Here is a 16126-nt window from a genome sequence, read left to right as displayed (position 1 = left end):
AAATAAAATCAAAAATTAATCAGGCACATCCCTGTAGTCCCAGCCATTCAGGAGGCTGAGGTGGGAGGATTGCTTGAGCCCAGGAGGTTGAGGCTGCAGTGAGCTATGATCATGCCACTGCACTCCAGCCTGGGTTACAGAGCAAGACCTTGTCTCTAAAAAAATTAAATGAAAATAAATAAGTAAAAATAAAGTGTACAGTTCGATGTTTTTTCATATATTCACCAGATTGTGAACCAACAATCACTTTCTATCTATATAGATTTACCTGTTCTGGACATCTCATAGACATGGAGCACACAATATGTAATTTTTTGTGATTGGCTTATTTCACCTATTATAACGTTTTCAAGGTTCCTCTATATTGTGGCCTGTATCAGTACTTCATTTCTTTCCACTGAATGCATATATCACAATTTGCTTATCCATTCATCAGTTGACAGACAACACAAAAATGTTCTACAAGAAAAAATAGTGGCTCATATATAATCATGAAATATCTTGGCTGTCTGCTACATGTGCTCTGCAATAATTTTTAAACCCTCGCTAAAGTATAGTTTGCCTGAAAGTCTGGGTATGAATTATGATACAAACATGAATTATAGATTGTGCAGTGTTTTATTCAGGCTTTTCTGGATTAGTAGAGACTTTCCTCTGACATTTGCATACATCACACTTCCAACAGACTTCTGGTTCTACTAACATAGCATGTTCTTAAAAGCCTGTCAGTGATGCTTCAGCTATGTCGATGCAATATTTATCCTGTGATGTTTCAACAAGGGATGTCTAAAATAGCCAGGAACTTCCAGATCGCCAAAAATGCAATCCACTCTCTAGATTCCAGGCTTTCCAATGACCGCCCAGCTCCAACCACGGTGAGGAGGTATTTGCAGGGAGTCTCAGGCTGCCGAGAGATGAAGGGTCTAAAAGGGGTCCTTCCAGAAGGATGACTCACTGCCTTTAAAGGACATCTGGGACTCATTTGCAAACATAACCTCAATCCATTTTTGCAGAGATGTATAGCGTATTTACCAATAATCATTTTCATGAAATATGCTATTTCATTGCCTGAAGATGAACATTTATAACACTGGCTGTTTTAAATGCAGCAGCAATAGAAGCCATTGAATAGCCACCGTTATAATCCGCAGGTGAACAGGAACAACTGTTGTACAAAAAAATGGCAGCCTCAAAACTGTTACAGGCTGATTTGAATAAGGGAAGGATTTAGAATAAAATGTTGTAGCGAGCCAGGTGTAGTGGTTCACGCCTGTAATCCCAGCACTTTGGGAGGCTGGGGCGGGTGGATTGCCTGAGGTCAGGAGTTCAAGACCAGCCTGGCCAACATAGTGAAACCCCTTCTCTACTAAATATACAAAAAAATTAGCTGGGCATGGTAGTAGGCGTCTGTAATCCCAGCTACTAAGGAGGCTGAGGCAGGAGAGCTGCTTGTACTCAGGAGGCACAGGTCGCAGTGAACTGAGATCATATCATTGCACTCCAGCCTGGGCAACAAGATTGAAACTCCATCTCAAAAAACAAAACAAAAACAAAAACAAAACATTGTAGCATAAAATATAGAGGCAAGTGGGGCATGGATGGAGGGAACCAGCGGCTGTCAGACACAGGCAGTGAATGGCCTGGAAACTCAAGTGCTGTGTGTTCATGCTTGTTCTGCTAATTCAACACCAAGATATCATGTATATTAACTTCACTGTGAATGCAGATGTTGTATTGATTGTCAGAATGGTGAACTGAAATAATATATGAAGCAGTGACTAAAACATGGCAGGTGTTCCGTAAATTATTAACTGAACCCGACAAGAGCTAAATGATTCCAATGTTGCTTATGTCAAATACTGATACAGAAATCCCTATTTTGCAAAATAATTTCCCAATCCCAATTATTGCAATAACTTTCAAACAATTATGTGTAGAACAGTACATTCAACTTAATCCAGTACTAGGGATATATAGTATACAGTACAGACACAGTTCCTGTTCTCAACAAGTTTATAATCTCATGGAGAAGGTTACAGTTACCCCTACCACCTGTGAGTTCTGGATAAATATTTTTTGCATATCCCTTGTCTATATTGAATTTTTACAATGTATTTCAAAGTTCATGCACCCATATGAGATACAGTGATTTATTGATGAAGATTTTGAACAGTGGCAAGAAAATAGAGATTAAAGTATTTTTCTGTTGTCCAATCAGTGCATGTAAAAATTCTGTTTAGTGTCCAAGCTCCATTGCTTTTTGTTCAGGTTCAGGAATCATCTCTTTGTGTTCTTTATCATCAGATGCCCTCTTTCTAACTGCTTCCACATCCCCCTTCATGAGAAAAAGGCAGCAGGGCTGTTACTCAAATGCTATGGCTCTTCAGAAACTGAGTGGACTGAAAGGTTATAGATCGTCTTGTCTCTGCAGTTCTCTAATACCACTCATCTGATTACATCATTACTCATTACCCGCTGGGCTTCCAATGACTCCCTCCAAGGTTGTTACTGGGCTTCATTAATGATGACCAGAAATGCAAGTCTTACCCAGAGTGTGGAGAAGAATTTGAACAATGATTTGTTTTCTAATCAGGTTCACTTTTCTGTTTGGAATAAGGATTACCACTTAAACCTGGAACAACACATCATCCAAATATGTACTCATTGCTAGAATGTGATCTCTTTGATACGATCTGTAACTCGACTTTCCAGACACCACCACCAGCGGGGAGGATAGGTGAGGGGTCCTGTGTGGAGAGAGAAGAGTGGTCCCATTCCTGCGAGAATATCAGTCTTTTATCTGGCAGAACAGGCAGCTCAGTGATGGGAAGCAAGGGACGGTATTAATGGAAGGGTCTGTTGGATCGGAAGGGCCCATTGGCATTGGCGTTGTAGAGCAATAGTCTCAAAAGCTCCTCCATGGCGGAGACAGTCAGGGTGCCTCTCGAGGACTTCCTGACACATGCAGGAGTCTATGGAGGAGGTGGAGTGATGCCCTGATGACAGCAGTTGAGGGTGCACAGGGTAAAAGACCCCTGCCACCACCCCCAGTGGCCCTCAGGTGCTATTGATGGGAGGTGGCCCCACAGTTGGGAAATGTGAGCAAAAGCCTGGGCTGGCTTCATGAGTGTATGACTTTGGTTTCATATAAATGGAGTCATATTATATGTGGTCTTTTGTGACTGACTTCTTTTACTTGGCATAATGTTTGGTTTAATGCTCTATTGTCATCATCTTAAAATTTCTAATTCAATTCAATTAATTTTATTTTTTTATTTTGAGATGGAGTTTCACTCTGTCACCCAGGCTGGAGTGCAGTGGTGCCATCTTAGTTCAATGCAACTTCCTCCTCCTAGGTTCAAGCAATTCTCATGCCTCAGCCTCCCATGTAGCTGGGACTACAGGTGCACGCACCACGCCCAGCTAATTTTTGTATTTTTTTAGTAGAGATGGAGTTTCACCATGTTGGCCAAGCCGGCCTCAAACGCTTGACCTCAAGTGATCCGCTTGCCTCGGCTTCCCAAAGTGCTGGGATTACAGGTGTGAGCCACTGCGCCCAGCCAAAATGTTTAATTTTATGTTTGCATATGTGTTTTGGAAGGGAAGTCTACCAGGGCAATGGAACTTGCGTGTTTGCAGTGGAGATATGCCAAGTGTCCAGGCACTGAGCAATGGCCGGGCAACCAGGGACACTGTGGAGTCCCTAGGTAGCCAGGTCAGGACCAGGGCCTTAATCACTGGTGACAACAGGTGCTGTAGCAGCAGTGGTGGTGGTGGCAGTGGTGGCAGCCATGAGAAAAAGGAGAGGCTTCGTATGGGGGCAGCACCAGGACCAGGAGATGGGGAGCAGCCTGCCTTTCTGTCTCCAGAGCCCATCCCTGCAGCATCCGCACAAATGCTAACTATCTGGCCTGAGCCCTGGGACAGGAACTGCAGGTGATTGGGCAGTCAACTTTGTCAGTAAATTATTGCAAAAGAAAATAATGTACATGGGCATTGCAATAAAGCATGCCAGGAAGCTATTAGAATTTTCAGAGTGTGGACTCTATAGTTTTTTAAAATACTGAACCACTACAAAGCAAATATCCACAGGCTTAGAAATTAAATTTAAAAGTCATCACATTAAATTATTTTCATAAGAAGCATCAAATGAACCAATGATTAATGAGAAAGAAAATTTTTAAATTAAATTTCCATGTGAAAATACAATTACAAAATGCATAAACAAGTGTTTAAATTATATGAAAATTATCAATACAATTTCGAATGACCTCTACAAGTTAGAGGAAATGTCAGAGAAAAACCTTAAAATGCCAGTGCATAAATTTACATTTATTTGTTTGCTTTGTGTTTTTGAGATGGGATCTTGCTGTGACGTCCAGACTGCAGTGTAGTGGCACGATCATGGATCATTGCAGCCTCTACCTCCTAGGCTCAAGTGATCCATCTGCCTCAGCCTCCCAAGTATCTGGGACTACAGGAGTACATCACCATGCTCAGCTAATTTTTTAAATCTATTGTAGAGATGGGGGTCTCCCTATTTTGCCCAGGCTGGTCTTGAACTCCTGGCCTAAAGTAATCTTTCTGCTTCAGCCTCCCAAAGCACTGGGATTACAGACGTGGGCCACCATGCCTGGCCTAAATTTACTTTTTTTTTTTTTTTTTAGATGGGTTCTCGCTCTGTCTCCAGGCTGGAGTGCAATGGCACGATCTTGGCTCACTGCAACCTCCGCCTCCCGGGTGCAAGTGATTCCTGCCTCAGCCTCCCAAGTAGCTGGGACTACATGCACCCGCCACCATGCCCTGCCAATTTTGTATTTTTAGTAGAGACAGGGTTTCACCATGTTGGCCAGGATGGTCTCGATCTCTTGACCTTGTGATCCACCCACCTTGGCCTCCCAAAATGCTGGGAGTACAGGCGTGAGCCACGGAGCCCAGCCCCTAAATTTACATGTAAAATCACATTCAGATTTAAACAAAACTGATTTGTATGAACAAGTTAATCTTTTTTAGAAAAATCATTCTGTGAAAATCATCATCTCTAGATGTGCTAAAATGTGGATTTCAAAATAATTTACCAGAAATTTTTCCCAAAGCTGTCACAGCTCATAAATATTCTTAACCCCAGAAAGTTTTGTCCTTCTCAAAATAAAAGTTAAAGTATTACTCAAAAATTAGCCAAGCATGGTGGTACATGCCTATAATCCCAGCTACTTGGGAGGCTGAGGCAGGGGAACAGCTTGAACACAGGAGGTGGAGGTTGCAGTGAGCTGAGATCATGCCACTGCACTCCAGCCTGGGTGACAGAGCGAGACCTTGTCTCAAAAAAAGAAAAAAAGTTAAGGTATTATTATTTATCATATTATAAATACATATTATGACAGACACTGGAATATTATTCAGGATTAAAACGAAATGAGCTATCAAGGCATGAAATGATGTGGAGGAAGCTTAAATGCATATTATGAAGTGAAAAAAGGCAATCTGAAAAGACACATACGTACTCTAAACCTAAAACTGCTCTAAAAAATATAGCCTAATTAAAAGGGGGCAAAAATAAGCAAAAGACCCAAACAGACACATGACCAAAAAAAAAAAAAAAACATAGATATACAGATGGCAAAATAAGCATATGAAATGATGATCAACATCATATGTCACTGGAGAATTGCAAATTGAAACAACGAGATGTCACTACACACCTGGAGTGCGAGGCAAAAATCTAAAACACTGACAATACCAAATGCTGACAAGGATGTGGAGCAACAGGAACTCTCAGTCATTGCTGGTGGGAATGCAAAATGGTACAGCCACGTTGGAATACAGTTTGGCAGTTTCTTGCAAAATGAAACATACTTTTACTGTATGATTCAGCAATCATGCTCTTTGGAATTTACCTAAATGAGTTGAAGCCTATGTCCACACAAAAATCTACGCATAAAGGCCAGGCACGGTGCCTCACGCCTGTAATCCCAGCACTTTGGGAGGCCACGGTGGTGGATCACCTGAGGTCAGGAATTCGAGACCAACCTGGCCAACACAGTGATACCCTGTCTCTACTAAAAATACAAAAATTAGCCTGGTGTGGTGACGGGAGCCTGAAATCCCAGTGACTCGGGAAGCTGAGGCTTGAGCATTGCTTGAACCAGGGAGGTGGAGGTTGCAGTGAGTGGAGATCACACCACTGCACTCCAGCCAGGGTGACAGAGCAAGACACCATCTCAAAAATAATAATAATCATCATCTAAACATAGATGTTTATAACAACTTTATTCATAACTGCCCAAACTGGAAAGCAACCAAAATGTCCTTCAGTAGGTAAGTGGAAAAATAAACTACAGCACAGCCGTAGGTGAGTGGATGGATAAGCGGCAGCACAGCCGTAGGTGAGTGGATAAATGAACGGCAGCACAGCCGTAGGTGAGTGGATAAATGAACGGCAGCACACCCGTAGGTGAGTGGATAAATGAACTGTAGCACAGCCGTAGGTGAGTGGATAAATGAACGGCAGCACAGCCGTAGGTGAGTGGATAAATGAACGGCAGCACACCCGTACCATGGTATATCAGGTTTTCACAAAGGTGAAATTTTCTGTATGTAAATTTTAGATAAATAAATCTAATTTTTAAAAAGTCTATATTTCCAAAAACATAACAAGTAAAAATAGTTTTAAAGAAGAAAATAATAAATCATAACTGCAAACATTTCATGCTTCACTTCAGAAAGGTATAATGAGTACAGACCATCATGGAAAAAACTGTACTGTAAAGAAAGTTTTTTTTAAGACCTGATGCATTAAACTCATTTTGAATTCTTTTTAAGGATTTGAAGTTGTATTGTTGTCTCCCCCCAAAGAGCATCCTAAAACTCCCAAATGTTTTAAAATAAACAAATTTCAATGACTGTAATCCAAAACCGTATAATATTTTAGGAGGGATGTTGATTCCTGCATGTTTGTATGGCCTCTAAAATCAAATGGATAAAGTAGAGGGTTGTGACAAGACCCCCAGAGTGAGTGCCCAAACTGCAGTCTCCAAGTGAGTTTACATCAGAATGAGCATGACTGAAAAAGGGCAGAGCAGGCCACACTTCCCACCTATTTTTATTAGAGTCACTCAGGTGACTCATGGCCCAGTGACCAAAGCCTTTGAGACTAGGGGATCTAGTACTAAGATCCCTAAGCTCCCTACTGATGAGGGTCATTGCTTCGAACAGGGACTGGTGTAGATGGAAAAGGAGCCCAAACAGAGGAGGAAGAAATTTGTGCATAAGCTTAGGCAAGATCCAAGATGCCAGGTTGCAGATGAATGCGTCTGAGAACAGATTAGTTTCCCACTGCTCAGCTTCCTTTGCACATCTTGGAGTCTTAGGAAAATGAGGCTGTAATCCCCGCCACCACTGCCTTCATTTATAGTGTGTGCTTAATATGGGCTTGGCAGTGCGCTAAGCTTTTACGTGTCTTATCTCATTTCATTCTCATAACAATCATAAAATGCATGTGCAAATAAAACAGTGGAGACACAGAGAGATTAAATAGGCTGCCGGAGGAGGGATGCCCAGCCATTAAATTGTAGAAAAGGAATTCAAACATAGGCATTCTGACTCCAAACTATTTACTCATAACAAGTACAAAAAAGGAGTTAGTTACATAAGGATTTCAATTTTTACACAAAAATTTTTATACAAAACTGCCAATAAAGGCAAGACAGCTTTAGAACCTCACCAGAGTAAAACACCAGAGGTGCAGAGAGAGGAAGTGGTGTAGTCTGGGGAAGATTTATTCCAGGAGTGCTAGTGACAGAGGATAAAGAATGCCTTCATAAAACACCCATGTGAAAATACACTCCGCAGCCTTCCTGAATCCAGAAATGTCCAACGATACAATGATACCTACAGCAAATCAGGGGCTACTGTTCTGATTCTGACACTATGACTCCACTGTGCCCTCCAAGTTAGTGTGACCCAGGGAAACACATATTATATAAGTGGTTTTCAAATTTGCCTGCATATTGGAAATACCTGGGAGGCTTTAAACATACTAACATCTGGATCTCACCCCCAGAGGTTTTGATTTAATTGGTTCTGGAAAATTAAGTTTAGTTTAAGGCTTCCAAGTATGTGCCATCAAGGTTGAAAACCGCTGTATCAGAGGGCATTACAGCTTACTTGATGAGTACCGAGAAATACTGTTTTAGCCAATCTGCCAAACTCTGAGTTTTAGTTGAAGGGCTTAGTGCATTTACATTTAGTGTAATTGTTGATAAAGTAATTATATTTATATCTACAATTTGCTATTTGTTTTCTACATCTTCTTGATTTTCTATGCCTCCATTACTGCTTTCTTCTGTGTTAGAGATTTTCTAGTGTATCTTTTTACTGATTTCTTTCCTGTATTTTTTTTAGTTATTTTCTTACTTGTTACCCTGAGGATTGCAATGAACATCTTAATTTATAAAAATCTAGTTTGAATTATATCAGCTTAATTGAAATTGTATACAAAACCTTTGCTCCTGTATAACTCCATTCACTCCTCTTTTTTGTACTATTATTATCGTACGGGTGATGTCTTATATAGGTTATACCCATCAACATAAATTTACAATTATTGTTATATGCAGTTGTCTTTTAAATCATATAGGACTGGCTGGGCGTGGTGGCTCACACCTGTAATAGCAGCACTTTGGGAGGCTGAGGCCAGTGGATCACTTGAGGTCAGAAGTTGGAGACCGGCCTGGCCAACATGGCGAAACCCTGTCACTTCTAAAAATGCAAAAAAATTAGCTGGGTGTGATGGTGTGCACCTGTAATCCTAGCCACTCAGGAGGCTGAAGCAGGAGAATCCACTGAACCCGGGAGGCAGAGGTTGCAGTGAGCTGAGATTGCAGTGAGCTGACTTCACACCACTGCACTCCAGCCTCCTGGGCAACAGAGCAAGACTCTGTCTCAAATAAATAAATAAATAAATAAATAAATAGATGAAAAAAGAAACAAAGGTAAAACAAAAAAGCATATAGAAGAAAAAAGAGTTACATGTGAAAACATAATTATACTGTTGTTTACATTTACCTGTGTAGTTACCTCTACTGGTGTGCCTTTCTTCCTCATATAGATTTGAATTACTGTCTGGGGTGCTGTAATTTAAGCCTGAAGAACTCCCTTCAGTATTTCCTGTAGGGTAGATTGCTAGCAATGCATTCTCTCTATTGTTAAAATCTGGGAATATTTTATTTCTCCTTCATTTTTGAAGGACAGTTTTGCTGAATTCCTGGCTTCTGAAGGAGTTTTGTTAGATAAATTCTTAGATGACAGTCTTTATCTTTCAGCACTTTGAATAAAACATCCTACTCTCTCTACTATCCATATATTTTGATGATAAATCAGCTCTTAATTTTATTGAGAAATTATTGAATGTCATGAGTTGCTTCTTTCTTATTTTTAAGATTCTCTATCTTCAGTTTTGATGTTTGTCAGGTGTCTAAGTGTGCATCCCTTTGAGTTTATTCTTCTTAGGGTTCATTAAGCTTTCTAAATACATAAATAAATGTTTTTCACCAGATTTGGGAAGTTTTCAGCCATATGCCTTCAAACAATTATTCTTCCCCTTTCTCTCTCTCTGTACCTTCTGGGATTCCTATTATGTATATGTCAGTAGGCTTGATGGTGTTCTACATACTACTGAAACTCTTTTCATTTTTCTTCATTCTTCTTTCTTTCTGTTTCTTAGACTGGATAATCTCAACTAACCAACTTTGTTGATGAATCAACCAAGTTTGATGATTCTTCCTTAGGTCTCAAATTTGCTGTTGAGACAATCTAATGACTTTTTCATTTTTGTTATTGTAAATTTTAACTCCAGAATTTCTATTTGCTTCTTTTAAAAAATAATTTATATCTATTGATATTCTCTATTTAGTGAGACATCACTCATACTTTCCTTTAGTTCTTTAGACACGGCTTCCTTTAGTTTTTGAGGACATATTTTAAATAGCTGACTTAACGTGTTTTTAGTAATTTAAACATCTGGGCTTACTGTGGGACAGTTTCACTGATTGCTTCCTTCCTGCACATGGGTCATATTTTCTTGTTTCTTGGCATGCGCTATGGTTTGAATGTGTCCCCCAAAATTTATGTGTTGGAAACAATCTCCAATGCAACAGTGTCAAGAAGTGGGAACTTTAAGAAGAGATTAGGTCAGATGAACTTTGCCTTCATGAATGGATTAGCATCATGTAATGGGAGTGGGTCAGTTATTATGACAGTGGGTTTGTTATAAAAGTGAGTTTGGCCCCCTCTTGCTCTCTTATTCTCACTCTCCGTTGCCCTTCTGCCTTCCGCCATGAGATGACACAGTATAAAGTCTCTAACCAGATGCTAGCACCATGCTCTTGGACTTCCCAGCCTCTAAAACCATTAGCCAAATACATTTCTGTTCATTATTAGTCACCTAGTTTCAAATATTCTGTTATAGCAGCAAACAATGACAACATGGACTAAGACAGCATGTCTCACAATGTTTGTTGAAAACTACATTTCAAACAATACAATATGGCAATTCTGGAAATCAGATTCTCTCCACTCCCCAGAGTTTGTTATTACTGCTTTTGTGTGTATTTTTGTTGTTTGTTCAGTGACTTCTCTGAATGAATTCTTTGTGTTCTTTGTTGTGTGTAGCCACTGAAATTCCTGCTCGGTAGTCAGCTAATGGTTACAGAGAGATTTCCTTAAACACCTGGAACCATGCCTCTTGGTCTTTGCCAGTGGGTCATCTGTGTACATTGGGCACACCTTTAGGACTCAGTCAGGCAGCTGACAACTCTATCTTAGCCTTCACTTCCTCACTGTGCAGAGGTTCAAGGTCAGCAGAGGGCAGAGCTCAGGACCTTCTTGGGTCTTTCTTGAGCATGCAGACAATGCTGGGCATGCACACAGCCTATTGTGGCCATTGTGGCCTTCAAAGCCCCAATGGACATGTCACTCTCTAGCTTTTCCTTTTAAATTTTTTGGCTAGCCTATTATTTGTCCCAACCATTATCCACTGTTTTGGGAGGCTGCAAAGTTAAACAATGCCTTTTAAGTGTTTTTGACAAATGTCCCCAGGGAAAGGCTTTGGTACCAGGTGAGCTCAGAGTCAGGTCAAACAAAGACAGTCTTGTTAGTAGGGTCTCTCAGGGAACCACCCAACAGGTGAAACAATGACAATTCTCAAGGAATAAGGCCTTGAAGAACCCTAGCCCATTTCATCCCCTCTGGTGGCTGCCAAGTTGCTGGTTTTCACTGTGATTGGGAGGCTGTTTTCAAGGCTAATACAAAGTCAGAGAAAACGGAATGGGGATGGGGCAAGTGAAAATGCCATAAAGCTAGTTGTTCTTACCAAGATTCAGCCATTTTTCTTGAATAAATGCTCCCTGGATTGTGACAAGACCTAAATTTTCAGAATTCTGAGAAAAGATGATTCTGACCATTTTTGCCATTTTCTCATTACTTTCTACGGAAGAAAGAATTTTCAGAGGTCCTCACTTTGCTATTTTTGCTGACATCAACTCCCAGTAAGGTGGACAGGTGTGGTAGCTCTTGCCTGCAATCCCAGCCCCTTGGGAGACTAAGGTGGGTGAATCACTTGAGGTCAGTTCAAGATCAGCCTGACCAACATGGTGAAACCCTGCCTCTACTAAAATACAAAAAATTAGCTGGGCATGGTGGCTCGTGCCTATAGTGCTAGATACTTCGGAGGCTGAGGCAGAAGAATCACTTGAACCAGGGAGGCAGAGATTGCAGTGAGCTGAGATTGCACCACTGCACTCCAGCCTGGGCAACAGAGCGAGACTCTGTCTCAAAAATCAAAAACTCCCAGTAAGGAAATACTAGTCTAGTGAATGAATATCATCATATTTACCCCTATGCTTCATGTTCATTTCAATTATTTTAACACTTTGTATTAAGACAGCTCTGTTTCTCTGGAGGTCCTGCTGAGACTTCTAGCTGCGGTGCCACTGGCAATGAAACCCAACACATTTACCATACATACTTTGTGAGCACATTCTTCAGATATCCTTCTGAATTATAATTGTAGTTGTTGTAAGTCATTTTGGGACAGTCTGCCCTCAAGGAACCAAAACAAATAAATAGAAAGATTATCTCTCAATAGCTTTAATTAATTTTGTTCCATTAGTTTTGTACTTTCATACTCCTATCACATAATTATTTGTAAATTGTATTCATAACTGTTTCTTAATTTGTAGTAATTTTATCACTCAGAGGATAATTGTTAATTATTTTCCCTATAATTATCATGGAAGAAAAACAGGGCTCTTTAAAACTGTGAAATTAAATTGGAAAGGAATTTCAAACAACCACACTTCCCTTTGCCCTGACATCCCAGATGGCGTCTATGGTTTGTGTTCATAGTTATGCAAAATGACAGATGTCAGGAAGCAAATATTTTCAGCATATTAATAAGAGTGAATGCACTGCCAGCTTCTGCACCGCAGCCATGCACTGACACAGAGTAACACTGACACAGATAACTCTCAGATGGGGCAGACGAAAAGGCTCAGGTACGCTCCTGGATTGTTTAGTGTCTGAAGCCGTCAATGGAAAATCAAAACACTGAAGATCTAGCGCCTACTCCACCAGAGACTCATGCTGTGACTTTGTTCATGCTCCCTTTAGCAGACAGGGATGTGAACTAGTAAGTAGAGAAGTAAGACTAGTAAGCAGAGAGCAGCATCTCATTGATTCAGCAGCATCATCAGAGATGAGACAGTGCACACACCACAATTCTCCAAATAGCTGAAGCTTATTTTAAGCTCTGACATGTTAATTTTTATCAATTTTGAAGGAAATCCCTCTAAAACATACCATACAGTCATATTGTTTCTTAAAGTGAATGACATGAAGCATAATTTCAACCTCCTCTTCAAACAACACAAAAATATATAACAGGCGGGGTGTGGTGGCTCACGCACCTCTGTAATCCTAGCACTTTGGGAGGCTGAGGTGGATCACCTGAGGTCAGGAGTTCAAAACTATCCTGGCCAACACAGCAAAACCCCATTTCTACTGACAATACAAAAAATTAGCCAGGCATGGTGGCGACTTGGCAGGCTGAGGCAGGAGAATTGCTTGAACCCAGGAAGCAGAGGTTGCAGTGAGCCGAGATCATGCCACTGCACGCCAGCCTGGGTGACAAAGCAAGACTCTGTCTCAAAAATAATAATAATAATAATAAATAAATAAATAAATAAAACAGATGGGACAAATAGGTAAATTTGCTCCCAAATAGATCAATAATTACATGACATGTAAATGGTCTATGTGTTGCAGTTAAAAGAGATCTGCTGTAGTCAAAGACCTCTCTTCCCAACTTGACCACTTCCAAAAAGGCCTGCATCTGCTGGAGGCGGCATGTCACTCTCCAGAGGCCTCTGGGCCTGACTTCCCTCCCAGACGGCTGAGATTGAGTATGTGGATTTGCAGGCCTAGTAGTCGGAGTCGCTGATTCCTCCGGCCTCCTCTGGAACGTGTTCATGGATGACTTAGGCTTTCTCAACATGTGAACACAGTGTTTCAGGTCTATTCCCTAATCTTAAGTACTACGACTCTCTTACCTTCTAGGTGAGGGGTGCCCTCCTACTCTCTGTTCAAACCATGTTTCAGGTGGCATGGAAAGGCGATGTGTCTGGTTTTCAAATCTTTGTGCCTTGGAAACATTGATGATGACGGCAGCAACCTCAGCTCATTAATTTTAGCTCCCTCTGCTGTTTCAGCAACATAGATCATTAAAACAAAAAACTACAACAGAAAACCAAACCCACAACGAAAAAATCCCTAAGGACTCTTAAGGAGGGGAAAAGGAAAGAAACTGATTTGGGGCTGGAAAGTTTTACAGAAGAAGCAATCTTTATATGAAAAGCTAAAGAGGATATGGAATACACTTTTCTAAAATAGCTACTTTTTCTTTTACTGCATCTTTTTATCATTGTTAAAAATTATGTTCACATTAATAAATATTACCAATCTGATCATAATAATTCATGGCTTGGAGTTATTTATTTATTCTTCAACAAATATTTATGATCCCATTATGCGCAAAGTGCATGGGGCTGAGTGCTGTGGATACACCGGGGAGGAAGAGGGTTGTCTTAATAATGCTCTTTAGCTGGGCACAGTGGTTCACGCTTGTAATCCCAGCACTTTGGCAGGCCGAGGCAGGCAGATCACTTGAAGTCAGGAGTTCAAGACCAGCTTGGTCAACAGGGCAAAACCCCATCTTTACTAAAAATACAAAAATGATCTGAGTGTGGTGGCACACACCTGTAATCCCAGTTACTCAGGAGGCTGAGGCACGAGAAACACTTGAAACCGGGAAGCAGAGGTTGCAGTGACCCGAGATTATGCCACTGCACTCCACTCTGGGCAACAGTGAGACTTTGTCTCAAAAAAAAAAAAAATACAAAAATACAAAAAGTAGCAGGGCACAGTGGTGCATGCCTGCAATCCCAGCTACATGGGAGTCTGAGGCAGGAGAATCACTTGAACCCAGAGATGGAGATTGCAGTGAGCTGAGATCACTCCACTGCACTCCAGCCTGGGTAACAAAGAGAGACTCTGTCCCAAAAAATTAAAAAAAAAAAAGCTCTTTGATCTTATAAATCTGCATGGGTTTATTCCTAACTGTTTTCATTGTCATAACCATTCCTTGGATAATAGATGAAATCATTAATGAAGATTAATGCAATTTACTATAGATTTACTTTAAAAAATAAAACCCTTTAGAAGTTTTGTCTCTGATCTTCAAACCTATCATTAAAGACAGTAATATGAACCTTGAAAACAAACTTGGGCATGTGACCTAAACTTTCTGTGCCTTAGTTTCCTTACTATAAATGGGATATTGGTGATAATAACACTACTTTATGTAGGATTGTTGGAGATAATAAATGAGTTAAATCACTTTAAGTGCTTAGGCTAATACCTGACACCCAGAAAGCACAAATAAACGTTAGTTATCGTCATTCATTTGTGAATTCACTGAGTACCTACTATGTCTTTCCTATTCATATGAAAAAACATACAAAGACTTTATGCTTTGCTAATTGTTTCCATCATTTCCAGCAAAATTTCTAAAAAACAAGTCTTCCATAATTGCCATCTCTGCTTTCCTACTGCTGGTTCTCACTTAAATCCTCTATACTCTGGATCCTGACTTTGGTCCCCTTCAGGACCTGTATTCCTGAAAGTCCTTAAAGATCCCCAAAGTCCCAGCTGGGCTCGGTGGCTCACGCCTGTAATCCCAGCACTTTGGGGGGCCTAGGTGGGCAGATCACGAGGTCAGATCAAGACCATCCTGGCCAACATGGTGAAATCCCGTCTCTACTAAAATACAAAAAATTAGATGGGCATGGTGGTGCGTGCCTGGAGTCCTAGCTACTTGGGAAGCTGAGGCAGGGGAATTGCTTGAACCCAGGAGGCGGAGATTGCAGTGAACTGAGATCGCGCCACTGCACTCCAGCCTGGCGACAGAGTGAGACTCCATGTAAAAAAAAAAGATCCTCAAAGTCCAGTAAGACATTCACGTGGACTTTCTTAGTCTTGAAGTCTGTCTGGAAAGCATCTGATGTCTGACATGTATCATTCTTGTGGTTTCTCTGATGCAGTGGTGGCAGATTTTTTTTTTTTTTTTGAGATGGGGTTTTGCTCTTGTTGCCCAGACTGGAGTGCAATGGCTTGATCTCGGTTCACTACAACCTCCGCCTCCCAGGTTCAAGCAATTCTTCTGCCTCAGCCTCTCGAGTAGCTGGCACTACAGGCATGCACCACCATGCCCAGCTAATTTTGTATCTTTAGTACAGATAGGGTTTCTCCATGTTGGTCAGGCTGGTCTTGAACTCCTGACCTCAGGTTATCCACCTGCCTCGGCCTCCCAAAATGCTGGGATTATGGGTGTGAGACACCGCTCCCAGCCTACAGTTCTTTTATCTCTGACTCTTTTTCTGTTTCCTTTGATCTTACTTTTCTCTCAATGAGGCAGGGAACCTAAGGACTTCCTACAACTAAATCAAATGAAACACTTCAGCTATGACAGGAAATGTCCTCTTCATTTACATAAGAGTGTACACCAAAGAAA

This window comes from Papio anubis, chromosome 3 (genome assembly GCF_008728515.1).
Source record: "Papio anubis isolate 15944 chromosome 3, Panubis1.0, whole genome shotgun sequence".
NCBI classification, from domain to species: Eukaryota; Metazoa; Chordata; class Mammalia; order Primates; family Cercopithecidae; genus Papio; species Papio anubis.
This window is presented reverse-complemented; position numbering follows the sequence as displayed.